Consider the following 22,057-nt stretch of genomic DNA (forward strand, 5'->3'; position numbering starts at 1 on the left):
ATATATTGAGTAAATTTGGAAGAGTGCCAGTTGCTGTGCGGCTACTATGAACATGTCTCTCTTTGATATAATCCCGTCAACCGATAATGCTATTTTAGGGCATGTTAACATCCAGGGAGGGTAACTAACATCCACTTTGCATGATTCAAATCTCGGTAATAATGCTTTATGTTCTCGAACAATATCGTGAATTTTGCTTTTGTTTCTTTCGGTGAGCGCGAGGTTTAATGGATGATTCTCGTGTTGGGTTAAGATGCGATAAGTATGTCGGCATGTTTCAACCGTTCGTATGACTGGAAATGGGGGGTGACGAGCTTCAGCAATTACTAAAGAACTCGAGGTAGCCTGCGGAACCCCAAGACACACTCGTAGCCCCCTTGCTATAGTAAACGTTGAAGACGTTCCTCAGAAGTTTGTGATAAACCATGGAGAATAGGGGCCGAGTAAGCAATTTTTTGTTTTATGAGTGCGTTATGGACTTGTAGTAGCGAAGAGACTGATCCCCCCCACGTCGTGCCAGCGAGTCGCCGAAGTACGTTTATTACTGCATTGGTCTGCTTTTCAATTGCGCGGATGTGTGATGCCCATGTTAGCTGGCGGTCAAGAATAACTCCAAGAAATTTATGCTATTTCACAAACATCAAATTTTGCCCATTAAGTGTAAGTTGGAAATTATTTACCTGTCGTCTAGTGAAAGGAAGTACGGCTGTCTTCGCGTATGAAATACTCATGCCTCTTTCTTTTAAAAAGGTGTCGATACTATCAACACCCTCTTGCAGCGTTGTTTGAATGTCTTGTATATGAGATCCAGAGGCCCATATGCAGATGTCATCTGCGTACAGAGAATATTGTAGACCAGACGGGAGTTTTTGTGGCAAGCCTGCCATGACACAGTTGAATAAGAACGGACTGAGAACACTGCCCTGCGGAACACCATGCGTGATGCTGTGATAATTACTTTCTCGCGCCCTTCTTCGTTGGAGTCATCACGTGATGAGCCTAGCGCGCTGTGTTGCGCATGTCTCGATCCTAGAACGAATTTGCTTAATTGACTTAACAAAACGACCGAAACCCGCAATAACTTTCGCAGAAAGTTAGAGAGCGATTGTTCAACCATGCATCATCATGTTTGGCATCGATTTTACCATTAAGGAGGGCAATAATATTACTTCGACAGCAACTAAGAAGTGACATCCGCTGCTTCGCGACTCTCTTATTGACGCGTTAATGTCGCTGGTAGGGGTGCATGGAGCGCTTTACGCCATGTAGGAAGGTGCTCTCCCCGGCACAGCAACTGATTTGGCGGCCATTTCACTCCCCCTTTTGATCTTTGTACATCCCATAAAAAAATAAAATTCCTTTTTGTTGTCACAGTTTGGATAAAATCACCGAAGCTTCGGTGCTTCGGTGATTTCGTCGGTCAATTATTTGATTACATTGATTAGTTGGAGTAAAACATGTGGCGCCGACGTTGTTTTTTTGTTGTTCTTTGTTTCTTTCTTTTTGGAGTCAATGCTTGGATCAATGCACGCCGCATGCAAATACTGTTTCTATCCGTTTTGAATAGGTAATTGGAGTGGAAAATTTATAATCCACATGTCTGTTTTCTAGCTTAAATTGCGTCTTGCCGGGTAATTAAGTCGTTATTCGCTTCTATTTCATTTCAGTATTTCCTCGGAATAGGCCATATGCATATTCTGACTAGCATATAATAGTTTGTTAATTGTTTGTTATTGTTTGTTAATTAACGAGGTTGTTCGACACTTTCGCGAGTATCGCCACCTGAAGGAGGTATGATTTGTTTGCGAGGTTACCCCCTCTTTTAGTTACACATTTCACTCGTAACCGTGCCACAAATATTGCTGGAATTGTACACTTGGATGAAATTTTAAGTTTGAAGCTCTTTTAATAGTAACCTTTTTTCTTATGGTTTTCCCGTCATATTTTTGAAAGTAGGAGAAAATTAGGAGACGGTCGCGTGAGTGGACCTACAGCACTTCAGGTGCCTACTGAAGAAGAAAAAATGCGCTGAGAACAGTTTTTAGCAATCAAACACAATTTATTTACAATAGTAGGTACTAATTATTCACTTTGTAAACTCTCGGCGAGGTTACCTGGTTAAAATGTGGTGCCCTACTGAGGCTCCAGTAACATCTTCCATCACATCAAGGCTCGTGGGCAGTGTTGGCTGACATGGAGGCTTTCCATGGCTGGGCCGAGCTGCAGTGGTTGCATTGTTAGGGAGAAATGGTGTGCTCCATTTTCTTTTTATTATTCGCCATGATCTTTTCATTATTTTACCATTTTTTCTGCAAGTCCACACAAATTGTCTTGTTTTTATAATTTTTATTTTTACACCTTTTTGTTAGTTATTTCATTTCTTTATGTGTGGCCCATTCCCCTGGTGGGTGTACACCATATTTACAGAATCAACGTCAAAAATATGCAGTACAGCTCCCTCTTAAAGGGAACACTCATTTCAGACTATAAGGCAGGAATGTATCTGTGATACGAAAGTATTCCCAAATGTCTGCCTGGTGCTCCATAAAAAACCATCATTTTTGAGCAAGATGTATTGCGATTTTCTGTTTAGGTGCTGTCTTTAAGAGTGGAGCATACTGCAATTAAACCATGCGTGGCTCAGTTATTTGTTGGAGATAAGCACCTAACACACATGTGCACCCTCGTAGAAAAACTTGTGCCAGTATACAAGTGTAAATTGCTTATTACTCACACACTGCTTATAGGTATTCACCAATGTCTGCCTGGTGCTTCATACAAGACCCTCATTTCTTAGTGAGATGTGTTACGATTTACTGTTTAGTTGCTGTCTTTAATAAGAGTAGAGCATACTGCAACTAAGGAATAAGACATGGATGCTCAAGGATATGCAAGTATAAATTGCTTATTTCAGTCATAGTGTTTACAATGTGTATTTATTGAAGGCAGGATCGCTATAGTCCCCACTGCTGTTTTTGTCGACAGCTCTGGTATCGCCAGTTTGTTGTATTGGAACAAGGCAAGCCAATGAAACATCTGACAAGCGTTGCAGACCTCCATCCGAGAAGCTTTTCTTTTTGCACCAACTGTGCACACAAAAGTCTGCAACATTTTTGTGAACAAAGCTTACCTGCCACCAGCATGGTCCACGCAATTTGACTAGTGAATAGTTAAATGTTAATGAAGAAAACATTGTTTACTGAAGGATAATTCAATTCACTGGTTTTATTCATGAACTGGTTTTATTGAACCCACTGGCCGCCATGCTGCGGCGGCTGCGCGGGCAGACTCGCCGCTATGCGCTTTCAATTTCAGTGAAACCGTAACCTCTTCTGGCTTGGCTCGCTTCCCGACGACGACTTCCTCGTTACACGTCCTCGTTTCTTGGCAGGCTTTATCGGCGGCATCCTCTCTTCCGGTTTCGTCCCGTGACTCGTAGCCCCGCCGTCGTGTTGCCCGTGTCGAAGCTCGTAGGCCCGTTCCTCGCGCGGCGTTGTTTCTTGGCAGCGGGCTTGTAACCGCTGCCCCTGGTGGAGAGGCTGACATTTGAGCGTGTTCGCTTACGACCGGCACGCCTGCTGATCCGCACTGATGCTGCCACCGGCAAATCTACAGTGCGCCTGCCGCTGCGTAAGCGGCGCTGTTTCTTGGCCGCGGGCTCCTTAGCCCTGGTGGAAAGGCTGGACGAGGAACGCGTTCGCTTGCGACCGCCGCGCCCGCCGCTGCGCGTCGATGCGGCCGCCGGCAAATCTACCGCACGCGCGCCGCTGCGTGACGACATAGGTTCACTTCTCAAGCGGCGCTGTTTCTTAGCCGCGGGCTTGCTAGCCCTGGTGGAAAGGCTGGACGAGGAACGCATTCGCTTGCGACCGCCGCGCCCGCCGCTGCGCGTCGATGCGGCCGCCGGCAAATCTACCGCACGCGCGCCGCTGCGTGACGACATAGGTTCACTTCTCAAGCGGCGCTGTTTCTTAGCCGCGGGCTTGCTAGCCCTGGTGGAAAGGCTGGACGAGGAACGCGTTCGCTTGCGACCGCCGCGCCCGCCGCTGCGCGTCGATGCGGCCGCCGGCCAATCTACCGCACGCGCGCCGCTGCGTGACGATATAGGTTCACTTCTCAAGCGGCGCTGTTTCTTGGCAGCGGGCTCCTTAGCCCTGGTGGAAACGCTGGACGAGGAACGCGTTCGCTTGCGACCGCCGCGCCCGCCGCTGCGCGTCGATGCGGCCGCCGGCCAATCTACCGCACGCGCGCCGCTGCGTGACGATATAGGTTCACTTCTCAAGCGGCGCTGTTTCTTGGCAGCGGGCTCCTTAGCCCTGGTGGAAACGCTGGACGAGGAACGCGTTCGCTTGCGGCCGCCACGCGTGTGGCTCCGCGTCGACGCGGCGGCCACCGGCACATCACCTGGTACCACGGTAGTGACGGTAGGAGGGCTCTTGGCCCGTCGTACCCCACTCGACGTCGACGGTTCGTTTGCAGGCGGGCTACCCTCCTCACGCTTGTCCATCCAGCTTGCTGTATGCCCGGGGGCGAGAGTTGACAGGCGTCGCCTCTTGCGAGCCCTTCCCACGCTCTCGGCGTCGTTCGTCGAGCGTTGCCGCTTGCGTTTGTTACTAACGCGGGAGCTACGCCTAAGGCCTAGCTGCTTTTTACCAGTGTTTGGCTGGGCAGCTGTCGAGTGGCCAACGCTCCTTTTGTTTTGTTCGTTTCCTCGGCCATTATCTGAACGGGCTCGATGATGCTTTACAGAAGGCGCATCAACGACTGCCGTGGCTTGATCATGACGCGGTCTCTTGCGCTGGCCTTGGCTACCGCTGATGCTATCCATAGAGTTTGTTCTTTTGCGTTTCTGGAAGCTTCGCGTGTCGGGTCGGCTCGTGGACGAATGTGGTCGATTCTCATTGAAGGTTACCTTCTCCCCCCGCAAACGAGAAGTTTCCAGAGGCACCCTCAACCTAGCGGTCGCGTTAGGCTTAGCTGCTTCGGGCTGCCGCAATCCTGCATCACGGCGGCTCTGGCGTAGCATGTTTGATGTCGAAGTTCTTAATTACTTGCGTCCTTCGGCTGACAGTCTGGCCCCGGCACGGTATTTCTCGGGTGGCCCGCTTGTTTCCTATTGCACTAGGGCGCACCGTTGTAGTGCCGGCGTAGACAGGCGAGCTGACGGAATGGCGGCCTTCAGAGACGTCCTGGTGAGACAGATTGCTCTATAACACTCGATGTCCCTCTTGCTTGCGCCTTCTGAAAAGACTGCAGTCTTCGAGGGCGAATTCGCCGGCTTTAAGACGGATGTTAAAGAAGAGACGTTTAAACGACAAGCGAATTTACGATGAGGGTTAGATGTACGTCGGTTAACTAAGCCGATAATTTTGCTTGCTTGCTTGTTCCTCAATCGTGGCGCTTACCCACTACGGGAGATTAGCCAAAAAGCCGGCGGTTAAAGGTTAAACGTTATAGGGAAGGGGAGAGAGAAAAAAAGACGTAAAATTAAATCGGGATGAAGTATAACGTTAATGCTAATTAAAAATAGATTTACGGGGCAGACAGAAATATTTTCTTTGTAATTGTATATAAACAGCAAATTTTGTGTTCTCTTTTGCGTGGTATAATTTCGAAGACCTGATGAGTGATTTAATGATCTATCGAATTATTCATTTCGGGAATTCACATGGTAGCCTTCTCGTATCACATATTTATATATATATATATATATATATATATATATATATATATATATATATATATATATATATATATATATATACGAGGAGGGCGCGTATGCCAAGTGAGCTCCTGAACAATGCTTTGCAATATAGCGAACGCATTTTCATCCGGGATGTCAAAGATGTGTGACGTACTGCTATCGCATTTTGCTCTCATTTTACCCTCAATCGTGACCGTTTCTTTACTTGCGCTGTCCGCAGACGCAGCGTTGCCAACCCTCGACCACTCGGCAGACCTCCGGAGCTCCGACGAGCTGCTTTAACGCTTGCTCGATTTGACCTGCCTTACACTCAACACTATATCTATAAAGTGGAATCCCCTATTAACTTTATCCAACAAGAGAATAACATACACGATAGGAAACAACACCTGGAAGAAATAATTGAACAACGGTTTAGCGCCGTCATCGAGGAATTTATTGTGAAGCACTTTCCAGAGACGTGAGACAAGATTTCTTAAATGAACTCACGACGCCTTCCAGTTATGGGATCTTCCACGGGGAGCCAATGGAAATTTCCAAGTGCCGATTTTCACTGGATGTGACCAGCGCTCTTCTGCGATTACTGTGACGTCACTTGCCCTTGCCACTTTTCTTGGGCTTGGAAGCACTCGTCCGCTTGGCCCGTCGTGATTTCGACGAGGACCTGCTACGGGCGTGGCCGTGCCGTTTACGTCCGGCACTCTTGGTGGTCGCGCTCGCGGCAGAAGAGCTGCTGACGGAGAGATGACGTCGGCTCTTGCTGCGTCCCCTCTTTCTCCCGCGGGTGCTCTCCGAACGGGTGGTTGATGTCCCTCGGCGGCTGCCTCGGTGCTTGCGGCCACCTCGGCCGCTGCGGGACGAGTATCGGGAGCGGCCACGGCTCCTTCCCCTCCTGGCATGGTGGCTGCTGCTGCCGGAGGAGTGACTACGCGAGCGGTGGCGACGCTTGGTTGGCTTACATCAGGAAAGGCGCCTTTTATTCCCCGAGCTGACCCCCGCAGCGCGGCCGCCGTGGTGTCCATTGTCCGGCGCCTTGAACGGCGCGTGGGAAGAGGCCTCCGTAGAGGTTTCCGCGGGCACTCCACCGCTCATAGCAGAGCAGGTAGGTGGTGTCGTGTTCAGGCACAAAGCCTGCTTCGTCGAACGTATTTATTTGCAACGGCGACAAGGCTAGAACGTAACGGTGGCGTTCCAAGAAAAAGTTGCCGCCGCTGTCGCAACTGGCTAGCAAAACTTGCACTTCAGCTGGCCGTTCTTAACACGCCCCATATACTAACCTTACTTCGTGTAGCAGTCGACGCTTCGCCTTACGGGTCAAACTGCGACATCTTTACTTTTTTTTAGTTTTGCATGTTTATAGATATGACTTTAGTCCCTGTGTGACGTAATTGTTCACAATCATTATTATGAGTGTTGAAATCACAAACTTTGCTACTTCTAAGCGACACATCAACGACAGAAATAAAAATTTAAAAAGACTACCGCTTTTCCGCTACCTTCAGACATGCGGTAAGCTAAAATGTAGAAGCACGAAGTTTAGTAATCCGTAGTTCTGCAACAAATGGCTCCACCTAGACTTCTGCCTTCCTCTGCTGCGCTTCCCTTCTCTTGGTACCCATTCTGCTGTCCTAATGGTCTAATGGTTATGTAACCTGCGCATTACATGGCCTGCCTTGCTCCATTTTTTTCTTTTGATGTCAATTAGAATATCGGCTATACCCGTTTACTCTCTGATCCAAACCACTCTCTTTCTGTCTGTCAAGGTTATGCCTATCATTCTTCGTTCCATCGCTCTCTGTGTGGTCATCAACTTGTTCTGAAGCTTTTTTGTCAGTCTCCAAGTCTCTGCACCACATGTCAGCACCGGTAAAATGCATTCATTATACACCTTCCTTTTCAATGACAATGGTAAGCTTCCAGTCAGGAACTGACAATGTCTTCCGTATGCAATCCAACCCATTTTTATTCTTCTATGAACTTCCTTCTCATGATCAGGGTTCCGTGTTATTAATTGACCTAGGTAAACGTACTCGTTCACAGACTTTATAGGCTGACTGGCAATCCTGAACTCTTGTTGCTTTGCCTGTTATTCATCATTATCTTTGTCTTCTGCATATGAATATTCAACCCCACTCTTACACTCTGTCTGTTAAGATCCTCAATCATTTGTTGTAACTCGTCCGCTGTGTTGCTGAATGGAACAATATCATCGGCAGACCGAAGGTTGATGAAGTATTCGCTGTCGATCCTTACTCCTAAGCGTTCCCAGTTTAATAGCTTGAATAGTTCTTCCATGTACTCAGTGAATAGCATTGTGGAGATTGTGTCTCCTTATCTGACCCCTTTTTTATAGGTATCTCTTTATTTCTCTTGTGGAGAATTAGGATAGCTGTGTGATCTCTATAAATATTTTCCAGGATATTTACGTAAGCGGTCTGTACTTCTTGATTACGTAATGCCTCTATGACTGCTGGTATCTCTACTGAATCAAATGCCTTTTCGTAGTCCATGAGAGCGAAGTATAGAGGCTGAGTGCACTCTGCGGATTTCTCTATTACCTGATCCATTGATCAGGTAATAGGGATTTATTGTAGAGTATCCCTTCCTGAAACATGCCTGTTCCCTTGGTTGACTAAAGTCCAGTGGTGCCCTTATTTGATTGGAGGTTATCATGGTGAATATTTTATATAAAACTGGGAGTAAGCTAAAGGGCCTATAATTTTTCAATTTTTTAACGTCTCCTTCTTTGTGGAATAATATAATGTTTGCATTTTTACAGTTTTATGGAACGCTGACAGCCGATAGACACTTCGTATAGAGAGTCGCCAGTTTTCTAAGTATTATGACTACTCCATCTTTGAATTAATCGACTGTTATTCCATATTCCCCTGCCGCTCTTCCCCGTTTCATGTCTTGCAAGGCCTTTCTGTATCCTGTTCATTACTGTTTCGAATGGAGTTATCCTGAGCCTTCTGGGTACTGTACAGGTCATTATAGAATTCTTCCTCTTCTTTTATTATAGCTTCGAGATTTCTGATGATATTACCCTGCTTATCTTCCAGTGCATATATCTGGGATCGGCAGAAAGCACGAAATCAATTTCATTTCTTGTTTCACCATTAGGGCTTTTCCAGGTCTACTTTCTGTTCCTACGCTTCTTGAAAAAGGTGTTCATTTTTCTTAGCTTATTCCTTTCTGCAAATTCTACCAGCATTTGTCCTCTAGCGCTCCTAGAATTGACGCCGTAGTTGCCAATTGCTTGTTCACCAGCATGCTTTTTTTCCCACTTTTGCATTGAAGTCGCCCATTACTACAGTATACTGATTTTGCACTTTTTTCATGGCTAGTTCGACGTCTTCATAAAACTGATCTACTTAGTCATCATCGTGACTGGATATAGGAGCTTGGGCTTTTACTACCTTTATTCTATACCTCTTATGAAATTTGATTACGGCTGCTGCTATTCTCTCATTTATACTGTAGAATTCGTCAATGTTACCTGCTATGTCCTTGTGGATTAGGAATCCCACCCCGTATTGCTTCTTATCTGGGAAATCTCTATAGCAGGGGATATGGCAGTTATTCAGCATTGTGTAAGCCTCACCAGTTCTTCTAATCTCACCAAGGCCGATGATATCCCAAACAATGTCTGATAGTTCCTCAAAGAGTCCTGATAAGCTAGCCTCACACGACAGAGTTCTGTTGCTAAAGGTTGACAGGGTCAGTTTCCACTGGCGTTTAGGTGGACAACTTTGATATATCAATTTGTATACGTCCTCAATTTGTTCCAATATCTACGTACTCACATATTAGTGGTCTATTTGAGTGCTATGTATAATACATCAATTTTGTCCTCTTTAGGTGTGCTATTATATGCAGTCTACAGAATTATAATATCGTTTTCATTCCTCCATTGTTCTAAACTTGCTAAATTCTTTTCCTGAAGATTTTCTATTTTTAACGATATGTGTCGTCTTAAATCAAAAATTCCTTTCCCACCACTAGATTTTAACTTTTTCTTTTAAATGCAACAACCTTCATGAGACCTGGTGCTGTGGTTGGCAGTAAAAACGATTTCTCCGTTCCACGTATTTATATAGATAGGAACGCCAGAGCTAATGCTTCCTTTTATTATGAGATGCTTCACTTAAATTGTGACATGAATCTTTTACTGTAGCTGTACCCTACGAGTCAACAAAATATATCCAAATCGCTTCATGGACCATTTTAGGGGCACTGATTTCATTTCTGAACATGGCAAATGAGATATATCTCCCGGCTGGTTTAACCATGTCTGGTCAATATTTTGAAATTAAGTGAGAAATTTTATAATACAGTTTTTGTGGCAGCAAAATCGAATCCAAGCTTAGTTTATAAAAAAAAAAAAAAACTACATCCGAATATTTCTTATGCCTTAGGCCACTATCCGCATTTTCCCAAATTATTAAAACAATTGTTTTCACACTGTAAATAAAATATTTTTATTGCGGTAGCAATTAATGGGTAATTATATAGAAATAAATGGAAAGAAAAGTTCATATACAAGTCCGGCCGGTTACACATGGACGCCGACTGCTTGCCTCGTCACCCCGTCGATCCTTGTTACAACGATGATGTCGATTCCGACACTTCCCTTCTGGCCATTTCTGACTTTCGCAACATAGTTACTGAACAGCGAAAGGACGACTCTCTACGTTCGATAATCGAGCGCTTGACTTCTGGGCAATCAGATCGCTCAATTAGAATGTTTGTGCTCCATGGCGACATTCTTTATCGACGTAACATCAGCTCTGATGGACCAGATTTAGTGCTAGTTGTCCCTCGTCACCTCCGTTCTACTGTTCTTGCTGAACTCCACGACGCACCCAATGCCGGACGCCTTGGCACCTGCAGCACTTACAACAGAGTGCGACGTCGCTTCTTCTGACCGGGCCTGTACCGACCTGTGCGACGTTACGTTGCGGCTTGTGACCTCTGCCAGTGGCGAAACAGACCACGTGCGCAACCTACTGGCCACCTTCATCCAATCGATGTTCCCAAGGAGCCCTTCCCTGTTGGAATTGGCCTTCTTCGCCCCTTCCCGATATCGATAAAAGGTAATAAATGAAAAGCCGTTGCAACAGACTATGCGAACTGTTATGCTATTACACGTGCCCTGCCCACCAGCTGTGCTACAGATTTAGCAGACTTTTTACTTCAGGACGTGATTCTTCCCCATGGCGCGCCAAGGCAGCTTGCTAACAGATGCTGACCGGTACTGCCTGTCCCAACTTATCGAAGACATATATAATTCGTTCCTGCTCCACCGAACACAATCTCACAACTGCATACCACCCACAGATAAACGGACTGACTGCACGACTAAATCTCAGCATTACAGAGATGTTGTCTATGTACGTTTCAGCAGACCATCGTGATTCAGACAACACTTTGCCCTACGTGACACTTGCATATAATTCGTCACGTCACGATACGAGCGGTTTCTCGCGTTTCTACATCTTGTTTGGTCGACGTCTCACTCTGTCTTTTGACACAGTGCTACATTCAGTATCGCAACACACCACGGAATACGGTCATGACGCCGTTGGTCGGGCTCCTGTGGCTCGCCAGATTGCCTATGATCGACTTGCATCGGCTCAGGCGTCACAAAACACTCACCACGACAGTCGCCTCCGGTACCTTGACTTCTCTCCCGAAAATCTCGTTCTTCTGTGGACTCCAATTCGCCACATCGGCCTGTCCGAAAAGCTGCTGTCACGCTATACCAGGTCGTACATTACGATGATTAAGTGACATAAACTACGAAATCGTCCCTGTAAGAGAGATGCCATCGTCATCCCAGCTACGCACTGACGTCGTCCACGTGTTCCACTTAAAGCCCATACTGTTCATCTGGTTCACTATCATTCTAATAAGCGCCGGGACGGCACTCCAGCCCCCGGGGAGTTACGTTACGGTGCATTGGACAGGCTCATGCGCGCAAAAGGGGGACCAAGAGGAAGTGGTATCCTGTATACTGGAGCTGTGATCTTTGTACCAGCCTGTGTGTTTACCACTAACTTTTCTTTATGTAAGCAGTTGTATATACGTTTGTGCGTCGGGCTTGTTCTTCCTAAGAATATAGCTCCCTGAAGCACTTTGTTGAGAAGCACTCTGGGGGTCCGTGCGGGTCGCGAACGTTCGATCATGACAAGAAAAGAAATCGATTTGTCGAGGAGAAATAGACGGAAAGACAGGGAGGTTAGAAAAGTTTGCGATTCGGATGCCAGCCACACGTCATTCCAATGCCTCACTCCTGCATTTTACACTCCGCCAAACGCATTTGTTTATTTGTTTTTTAAAACACTGGAACAAGGATTCCAAGGTGATTTGTGTTGCAGCGGCGAGCGCTGCCCATTCGTCTCAGATGGCGCGGGCTGTCGTGAGTTGACAGGTTAGGGCGGATGCCCGCTTTCACCGGACGGAACTGCCTCGTCCTCCGGTTATGTCGAGTCATGCACATGTGCTCTGCCAGCTTAGAGACGGTTGGCGTCAGCGAGATCGGGCGCAGGTCGCCGATAGTATCTTGTCTAATTTTGGAATCGTGGTTTACCATGCGCTGCATGTTTCCATTCTGGTGGTATGCCTCGATTTTCATCCGCAGCTTTTTTCATAAAGTCCAGACGCTGCTGTTTTGTCAGTTCGACGAGGTTACGCAGTAGGGGCCAAGTTATAGCTTCTTTCCGGGCGCGCTGTGGCTGTTCCTATATTCGAGGCCAAAGAATAACTTTTCAATGTTGAGCAGCGCGACTCATGGTACCATCGCCGTTTGGAGGGAATTTGTACATAAACGGAAGGGCAGGACGGAGTGCGTGGCTCTCCACGTCTCAAGTTCAAGCTCGGACGTCGTGAGTTCTGTTGCCGACAGAAGTGTTTTCTGTCGTGCTAGTTTATTTCGTGTTGCCTTGTTGTGTTTGGCATGTTGTACTACAGTTTGTGAAGGCCTTTTCTCCCGTTCGTAGGTGCGTAGTGTATATGCCGTCCTGAAGGTCCACCACAGAAGCTTGGTGAGTTTTAGAGATAGGGCTGTCTTACGACGCACATTAGGTCTTTGCGCGTGCGGAGATTAGTCAGGTATTGGGGGGGGGGGGGGGGGGGGGTAAAGTTCTTGTTCTTGCCGCAGATTTAGGAGGTATTCCTCCGGAATCGCGGTGGTGCTTATCAGATTCAGTGTGTGCTGTTATAGCTGTTTGCACTGTTTTATTTAAAATGGAATTGCTGCCTCACACTTATCTGCCTGTGCGCAATATTTAGCCGGTTCAATGAACTGCATCACCCTCGAACTCGTGCTGAGCTCCACGAAAAACGTATAGTGATTGCGGTCAATAGGGTAGGGATATCGGCGTCACTCAGTAACGAACCACCATAGTGTCTTGACAAGTTGCAATGCGAAAGCGTTAACTATCCGATGAGGCAGAAAAGCCGACGTTGTTGCCCGCGACGAGTGGTAACAAAAATCGATGTGATGTCGTGGGCATGTTGTATGACGTCAGTAGTAATACAGAAGATAGTAAATGGTATGTCAACGTTAATTGGTAGTATTTATGTGTTAAAATGTGAATTAATGTGAGTTAACAAGAACTAAGGTTATTTAGAGTGAAGTAAAGTGAATTAAAGTTAGAACAAGTTAGAGTAAGGTGATTTAAGGGGGAGTAAATTGAATTAAGGCGAAGCGAATAAAGGCGAAATAAAGTGGATTAAGGTGAGTTAAAGCTTATTAAGTTTGCTACAAATTAGAGCAAAGTGGATGAAGGTGGATTAAGCTTGGTAAAAATTAGAGCAAGGTGGATTAATGTGGAATAAGGCGTATTAAATTGAATTAAGGTGGATTAAGGTTGGTACAAGTTATAGCAAGGTGGATTAAGTTGGAGGTGTGAAGGACACGTGACAATAAATGACGTCGTGTATCATGGGCGTAAGAAATTAATTAGAGAAGTCATTAAGCTTTCGGCTTCAAATGTAAGGATACTTAAGTGACTGTCAAGTTTTCGTTTTTACTGTTGTTAATGAGCCTCGCACGCTGCCCACGAGGCAACCCGTTTAGGCTCATAGAGGAGATCGGCTACGTACTGTGCGCGTCACCCTTTTATACAGAGAGCGCGAACTGCGGCCGCCGGGGTGCTCCGGAGCCAACAAGCGACGTCTAACGGTAGCTGCTAGGCTCGAGATAAGAAGTGTCTGCGCACGCGCGGCCGACGCCTCCGATCTCGGGCCCAGCCACTACTGTTAGACGCCACTGGCTGGCCCCGGAGTGCCGCGGCGGCCGCAGTTCGCGCGCCCTGCATAAAAGGGTGACGCGCACTGCACATACTCATTAGCGAGGAAGTCCTATCAACAAGAGACGCTTCACGGTGTGAGAGGCATATTCTTTATTTGGGGACAGTTCTCGGCTTGCTTGCGAGATGCGATCGGCCAGATAAAGTAGCAACGGCGCGCGTCTATCGGCCCTGAGATGGCAGCGGGCACCTATTGGCGGTGCGACGCAACTTCAAGATAAAAAAGGTAATATTCGTTTTATCTCCCGTTGCAACTGGCGCTTCGCCGGAAATCCGAAATTATTGGCTGACACGCGAAAGTAGGTAACTAGGTGAGGGGAGAGCGTGGGGGAGAGGGCATCGCCTCGACGGAGCAGATACGGTGACGCGAGACCTGTGCAGACGCTGTTCTCTGGTTGTATTGCGTTATACGCGCGCTCCTTGCTCGCGCAAGCTGTCGTCTGCGTTTTACCAGAAGTTACTCAGTCCCACCGATAGGTATCCGCTGCCGCCACCGGGCCGATTGAAGTGCGCCGATGCTGCTTTGTCTGGTCGATTCTTTTACGCGAGTGTCCTCACCGAAAGAGTATAAATCTTACACCGGGGTGGTCATGTGTCACCTCGTGTGAAGACCTTTCCGATAGACGTCCCCAAATTCAAAGGCCTTTGGAGTGCTGCAAGTACTAAAAATAATCCATGGCAATATATATATATATATATACATATATATATATATATATATATATATATATATATATATATATATATATATATATATATATATATATATATATATACAGCTATCAAAAAAGAAAAAAGAAGCGAACGTTATGGGATGTATTCTTACTGACGTTGCGGCCGGAGGGCCGGCTTTCGTCCGAAACGTCAGTACAAATATATGCCATTCCGTTCATCATCTTTTCTTCCTTTTGATTGACATATATATATATATATATATATATATATATGAACTGACCCTTGCAACGTTTAACACCCGAACCCTCTCTAGTGAAGCTAGCCTAGCAAGACTCTTGGAGGAACAGTAAGGCATTGTTGGGGATATCATTGGCCTTAGTGAGGTTAGAAGCACTGGTCAGGCTTATACAGTACTGACACACGGCCACGTCCTCTGCTATAGAGGACTACCAGATCAGAAGCAGTTCGCAGTAAGATTCCTAATCCATAAGGATATAGCGGGCAACATTGACGAATTCAACAGCATTAATGAGAGGGTAGCAGCAGTCGGAATAAAGCTGAATAGGAGGTATAGAATAAAAGTACTACAAACCTACGCTCCAACCTCCAGTCACGATGATGAAGAAATATAAGTTTTATGTAGATGTTGAATTAGCAATGCGAAAATTGCAAACTCAGTATACTATAGTAATGGGTGACTTCAATGGAAAAGTGGGGAAAAAGCACGCTGGAGAACAAGCAACTGGCAACTACGACGTCGATAGCAACGCTAGAGGAGAGATGCTGGTAGAACTCGCGGAAAGGAATAAGCTGCGAATTATGAACACCTTCTTCAGGAAGCGTAGCAACAGAAAGTGGACCCGAGAAAGCCCTAATGGTGAAAGAAGAAATGAAATTGATATGATACTTTCTACCGATCCCAGTATAGTGCAGGATGTAGAAGTGTTAGGTAGGATAAAGTGCAGGGATCATAGGTTAGTGAGGGCTAGGATTCACCTCAATTTGAATAGAGAAAGAGTAAAATTGGTCAAGAAGAAACAGGCCAACCTAGACGCAGTAAGGATAAAAGCAGACCAATTCCGGTCTGGCACTTGCAAACAAATATACAGCTTTAAAACAGAGAGATGAAGATGATATAGAGGCAGTGAATGAAACCATAACTACGCTGGCTTGAGAAGCAGCAGTTGAAGTGGGTGGTGAGGCACCAAGACAAACAGTAGGTAAGCTCTCCCAAGTAACAACGGACCTAATAAAGAAACGACAAAGGATGAAAGTGTCCAACCCAAGAGATCAGAAAGAATTCGCGGAACTGTCAAAACTGATTAACAAGGAGAAAATAAGGGATACTTGAAATGATAACGTGAAACAGACTGTGGAAGCAGTAAAAAATGGAGGCAGCATGAAATTAGTGAGAATGAAACTTGGCATCGGACAAACCAAACTGTATGCACTGAAAGAAAAGCAGGGTAATTTTGTCAGCAATCTCAAAGATGTAGTAAAGGCAGCCGAAGAATTTTACACTGACCTGTACAGTACTCAAAGCAGCCGCGATACCTGCATTCGAAGTAGTAATGAACAGGTTACAGAGGCTCCTTATATAATCTGCGATGAAGGAAGAAGGGCTTTGCAAGACATGAAACGGGGAAAGGCGCAGGAGAAGATGGAATACCAGTTGATTTAATCAAAGATGGGGGAGACATAATGCTTGAAAAACTGGTGGCCCTTTATACGAACTGTCTATCGACTTCAAGGGTCCCAGAGGACTGGAAGAATGCCAACATTATACTAATCCACAAAAAGGGAGACGTTAAAGAATTGAAAAATTATAGGCCTACTAGCTTACTTCCAGTATTATATAAAATATTCACCAAGATAATCTCCAATAGCATAAGGACAACACTGGACTTCAGTCAACCGAGGGTTTCAAGTTTAAGGAAGGGATACTCTACAATGGATCACATCCATGTCATCAATCAGGTAATCGAGAAATCCGCAGAGTACAATCAGCCTCTCTATATGGATTCCATAGATTACAAAAAGGCATTTGATTCAGTAGAGATACCAGCAGTCATAGAGGCATTACGTAATCAAGTAGTACACGGCGCTTACGCAAATATCTTGGAGAGTATCTACAGGGATTCCACAGGTACCTTAATTCTCGACAAGAAAATTAGGAAGCTACCTATAAAGAAAAGGGTCAGACAAGGAGACACAATCTCTCCAGTGCTATTCACTGCGTGCTTGGAAGAAGTATTCAAGCTAATTAAATGAGAAGGCTTAGAAGTGAGGACCGATGGTGAATATCTCAGCAACCTTCGATTTGTAGACGACACTGTCCTATTCAGCAACACTGGGGACGAGTTACAACAAAATGTTGAGGACCTTAACATAGAGGGTATAAGAGTGGGGCTGAAGATTAATATGCAGAAAACAAAGATAATGCTCAATAGCCGGTCAAGGGAACAAGAGTTCAGGATCGCCAGTCAGCCTCTAGAGTCTGTTAAGGAATACCTTACCTAGGTCAATTCTTCTTTCTTCTTCTTTCTTCTTCTTTATTCAATACTGCAAACCTTGTACAGGTCCAAGCAGGGTGGGTCAAATGACAACAAAACAATAAACAATAATAACAAAGTTTTAAAAAAATACATCAAAGTGTGGCGAAAGGCAATAAGGAATCATTCCAGTCGGTTACCGTGCGAGGGAAAAATGAAAAGTTTAATAAATCTGTTCGCGCAAAATACGGTGTCAGGGAATTAGGATGATGGTGGCGTGTATGCCTTGACGTTGAAAGCGACAGATATGGAGAAGGGTTAGTAGCTAGATCTTCATTCCAAAGCAAGAAAAGAAATTGCAAACGTAAATTTTTTCTTCGTTGTTCAAGACATTGTATACCGTTAATCTGCATTAATTCAGAGGGTGAGTCATACGGGGAAAACTTCGAGTAAATAAACCTTACAGCTTTTCTCTATACCTTTTCTAGGCGGGTGTTATTGTGTTTATTAAATGGGTCCCGCACAACGCATGCATATTCAAGTTTAGGTCTAATTAGTGAATTGTAAGCAAGTAATATTACGCTAGGGGGAGAACTTCTTAGCTTATGTCTTAAAAAGTACAGTTTACGGAATGCGGAAGAACAGATGTTATCTATATGTAAATTCCATGATAAAGTATTAGTTAGTGTGACACCCAAATACTTATATTTAGTCTCTTCCAGCAAAGGGGACGAACCAAGCCTGTAGTTAAAAGAAAGCGGAGCTTTTTTGCGAGAGAAGCGAAGAAAGACGGTCTTATCTGTGTTAAGTTTCATGTCCCACATTTCACACCATTCAAAAATCTTAGCAAGAGAGGAGTTAAGATGGATTTGGTCGTTAATTGAAGTTATTTCTTGAAAAAGCACACAATCATCCGCAAACAACCCGATTTGGACATTCGGATCAAGTTCAGCAGCAATGTCATTAATATATAATAAAAACAATAATGGCCCCAGCACACTTCCTTGGGGCACGCCAGAGCCGACCGGTAGGCAACCTGATTGCTCCTCATTAACTGTTACAAATTGGTAGCGATTGGTTAAATAGTTTGATATCCATATGATTAAAATTTCTGGGAGTCCAATGCGTCTGAGTTTTAAAATTAGTTTGTCATGGGGAACTCTATCGAAAGCTTTACTGAAGTCAAGAAATATTGCATCAATCTGCCCGTTCCTATCCAGACATGAAGCGAGTGAATGTATTACTGTCACTAATTGTGTAATTGTTGAGTACCCTTTTCTAAACCCGTGCTGGAAATTAGAGAGGACTGCGTGTGCATCTAAAAATTCATTAATCTGGTTGGCAATAATATGTTCGATTAGTTTACAACATGATGATGTAAGTGATATTGGACGATAATTTTGTGATAATGTGCGGTCACCTTTCTTGTGTATTGGCACAACCCTGGCTATCTTCCAGTCGCTCGGTAATTTTCCATGAAATAATGAAATACGAAATAAAATAACTAGAAACTTTGCAACAGATTCCGCATATCTCTTCAGAAACACGTTAGGAAGGTTGTCGGGACCACATGATGATTTAGTTTTTAAATTTAGTAACATAGAAACTACGCCAGGGTATGAAATAAAATTTACATCACAGGGGTGAAACACTGCTTCATTGGATGGACAAGCACCGGATTTAGAAAACGCACTGTGAAAGTAGTCATTGAATTGGTGCGCAATATCCCCGTGATCGGTAACCACAGAACCATCAACCAAAATTTGCGACACCGGTTTCTTTTTTTCACTTATATAATTCCAAAACTTTTTTGGTTGCTCTACAATGAAATTTGGCAGCACTGTATTAAAATAATGTTCCTTCGAAGAGTGTACTGCACGTGCAAGACCTTCTTTTAAATCCTTTAAATGACCTAAATGCAAGCGCTGTTTCTTTAACCTTTTTATCTTTCGCTTTAAGTGGATTATTTCACGCGTCATCCACGGCGTTTGTCTACGAACAAATTTACGTTTGCTCGGCACAAGCTTATCGATACAGAAGTGGCACATATCTTTAAAACGGCGCCAAAGTGTGTTGAAATCAGTATCATTAAAATCGATAAGGCATGTTTCCAAATGTTCTATAGTGGATGCATCATCTGCACGTGAGTAATCTTTGAAAGAACAATGTTTCACAGTGTTATTAGGTAGAGTACAAGCGACAATGAGTAAGTGAACACTGACAAGCAGGTGGTCAGAGATGCCTTCCACAATTTCAACAGTGCAATCAGGTAATCCTCTTGGCAAAAATACCAAATCCAGTACAGATTTGTTAGTTCCTTGTACACGTGTCGGTTCCTGAACTATTTGAATGAGGTCATGTGTTAACATTATGTTAAGTACACTGTTTAAATTATTGCTGTTTTGAGGAAGGGATTCAAAACGCTCCCAATTAACGCCTGCCAGGTTTAGGTCACCAATAAGTACCAATTTGTTTCTCTGGAACCGAGACATGTGCTCTTCAAGTTTTAACAGATAACCAGCTGATGCATCAGGAGGTCTGTAAATGGCAAACAGAATCAAGGTATGGCCGCAGCATGAGATCTTTATGCACAAACACTCAAGGTCGGGAATTTCTTCCAAGAGAATAGCCTGTATGTGGTCTTTAATTAGAACTGCCACGCCACCTACCCTGAAAGGCCGATCCCTACGAAAAACTTGGTAACAATTAGGGAAGACATCCTCGTCGGCTATTTCAGTCCGCAGCCACGTCTCGGTTATGACGGCAATATGTGGGTCATGTTCTAGTAAAGAAACCTCAAGGGGTTCCGTTTTGTTTACTACACTACGAGCATTTAGGGTGATTATGCGCAAGTGCTTGTCACATTCTTTGGAAAGGCGTCAATGCTCGGGCTGCTGAGAGCGTTGATTGTTTATCTTAACGCGCATGTTTTTTGCCTCATCCCAAAAGAGCCAATATTTATTGACGCTAAGTTTATTATGAAGTAGGCGTACTTTTTTACCCCGCAGTTTTTCATCTTTCGCGCTTTCCCACAGAAACCTCCGTTTTTTTAGCGTTGCTTGTAAGTACTCATTTTGTACAGACATGCCTGAATTTTTGAGCTTGCTGCAGTTTTCAAATATAAGTTTCTTTTCGTTAAAATCCTGCAGATAGATGATGACCGGTCGTTTGCTGCCTTGTCGGCCTAGCCTGTGAATGCGGCCGATTGATTTGCACTGTACTTGCAGCTTATCCCTCATTACCTCGGTGAGAACTTTTTCTTTGAGGGCTGCTTCCGTTTCGTCGTCACAATCAGAAATGCCATGAATAATTACGTTTGACCGCCTATTTCTGTCTTCGAGATCAGTTAGTTTCTTTGACTGGAAGCCAATAACATTTTTTATAGACTTGAGAGAAGTTTGAACCTGATCCCCTTCCGTCGGAGAAGATTCAGATAACCTTTTGTCAAGTTGAGTGTACGTCTGTTGAAGGTTATTTATCAATGTTTCTATGTTAGACAGCTGGACTTTCATTTCTGAAATATCGTTACGGATAGCAGTTTGACCCTGAAGCAACTCTTCAAACAATTCCTTCTGCGTAGGACCTGGGTTTGATTCAATGTCCCCACAGAGAAGCAACTTGCACACAAGAAGACATTCATAGGCAAGGTCTAAACACTTCTGTGGGCACGGTAGGACAAAAACTCCACGACAATCAGTCCGTAAAGAACTACTGTAAGACCCGCCGTGGTTGCTCAGTGGCTATGGTGTTGGGCTGCTGAGCACGAGGTCGCGGGATCGAATCCCGGCCACGGCGGCCGCATTTCGATGGGGGCGAAATGCGAAAACACCCGTGTACTTAGATTTAGGTGCACGTTAAAGATCCCCAGGTGGTCGAAATTTCCGGAGTCCTCCACTACGGCGTGCCTCATAATCAGTAAGTGGTTTTGGCACGTTAAACCCCATAATTTAATTTAACTACTGTGAGGACTAACCTGCAGAACGCAGAACAGAGTCCTAGTTAGCGTCATTGCCAGTCCACGTCCGCCGTGCCCACAGAAGATGAACCGGTGAGGTGCTTCTTTTATAGTGGTGTTCTCAGGTGACTTCACACCGCGACTACCAGGTGGTGTCCCTAGTGGAGCCAGGTCTCCAGGAAATAACCATGGTGTCATTTGGCCAACAGTGTTATCCGGACGAAGTTGATAGACGTCGATGATATCGCTTTTATCCCGGCACGTGTAGCCGCTCGTTTCCGTAGATGTGCCGATCTGGAAAATGCCCTGCAGAACGCAGAACAGAGTCCTGGTTAGCGTCATTGCCAGTCCGCGTCCGGCGTGCCCACCTCAAAGGGGACTCTGATCATGAGAACAAAATTTACAGAAGAATAAAAATGGGTTCGAGCGCATTCGGCAGCCATAGTTAGATCCTAACTGGAAGTTTACCATTATCATCAAAAAGAAAGGTGTACAATCAATGCATTCTACTGGTGCTGTTATCTGGGGCAGAAACTTGGAGACTGACGAAGAAGCTTGAAAACATATTAAGGACCGCGAAAAGAGCGATGGAATGAAGAAGGTTAGGCATAACGTTAAGAGACAGAAAAAGAGCGGTTTGGATCAGAGAGCAAACGGGTATAGTCGATATTGTAAGTGACATAAAGAGAAAAAAACGGAGCTGGACAGGTCATGTTATGCGCAGGTTAGATCACAGTTCGGGTTACAGAATGGGTGCCAAGAGAAGGGAAGCGCAGTCGAGGACGGCAGAAGACTAGGTGGGGTGATGAAATTAAGAAATTCGCAGGCGGTAGTTGGAATCGGTTGGCACAGTACGGGTAATTCGAGATCACAGGGAGTGGCCTTCGTCCTGCAGTGGACATAAAACAGGCTGACG

At 45.1% G+C, this 22,057-nt stretch overlaps 1 long non-coding RNA gene across 1 annotated transcript in view; it reads left to right on the top strand.

The window, feature by feature from the left end:
* The window catches only part of LOC129380987 (uncharacterized), a 38,752-nt gene that overhangs the window by 11,065 nt on the left and 5,630 nt on the right, over positions 1–22,057 (top strand). Inside the window, exon 2 of the long non-coding RNA XR_008609219.2 lies at positions 12,706–12,750. This is a non-coding gene — a long non-coding RNA (uncharacterized lncRNA). The remainder of the gene's footprint in view (positions 1–12,705; positions 12,751–22,057) is intronic.

This window comes from Dermacentor andersoni, chromosome 1 (assembly GCF_023375885.2).
Source record: "Dermacentor andersoni chromosome 1, qqDerAnde1_hic_scaffold, whole genome shotgun sequence".
Classification (NCBI taxonomy): Eukaryota; Metazoa; Arthropoda; class Arachnida; order Ixodida; family Ixodidae; genus Dermacentor; species Dermacentor andersoni.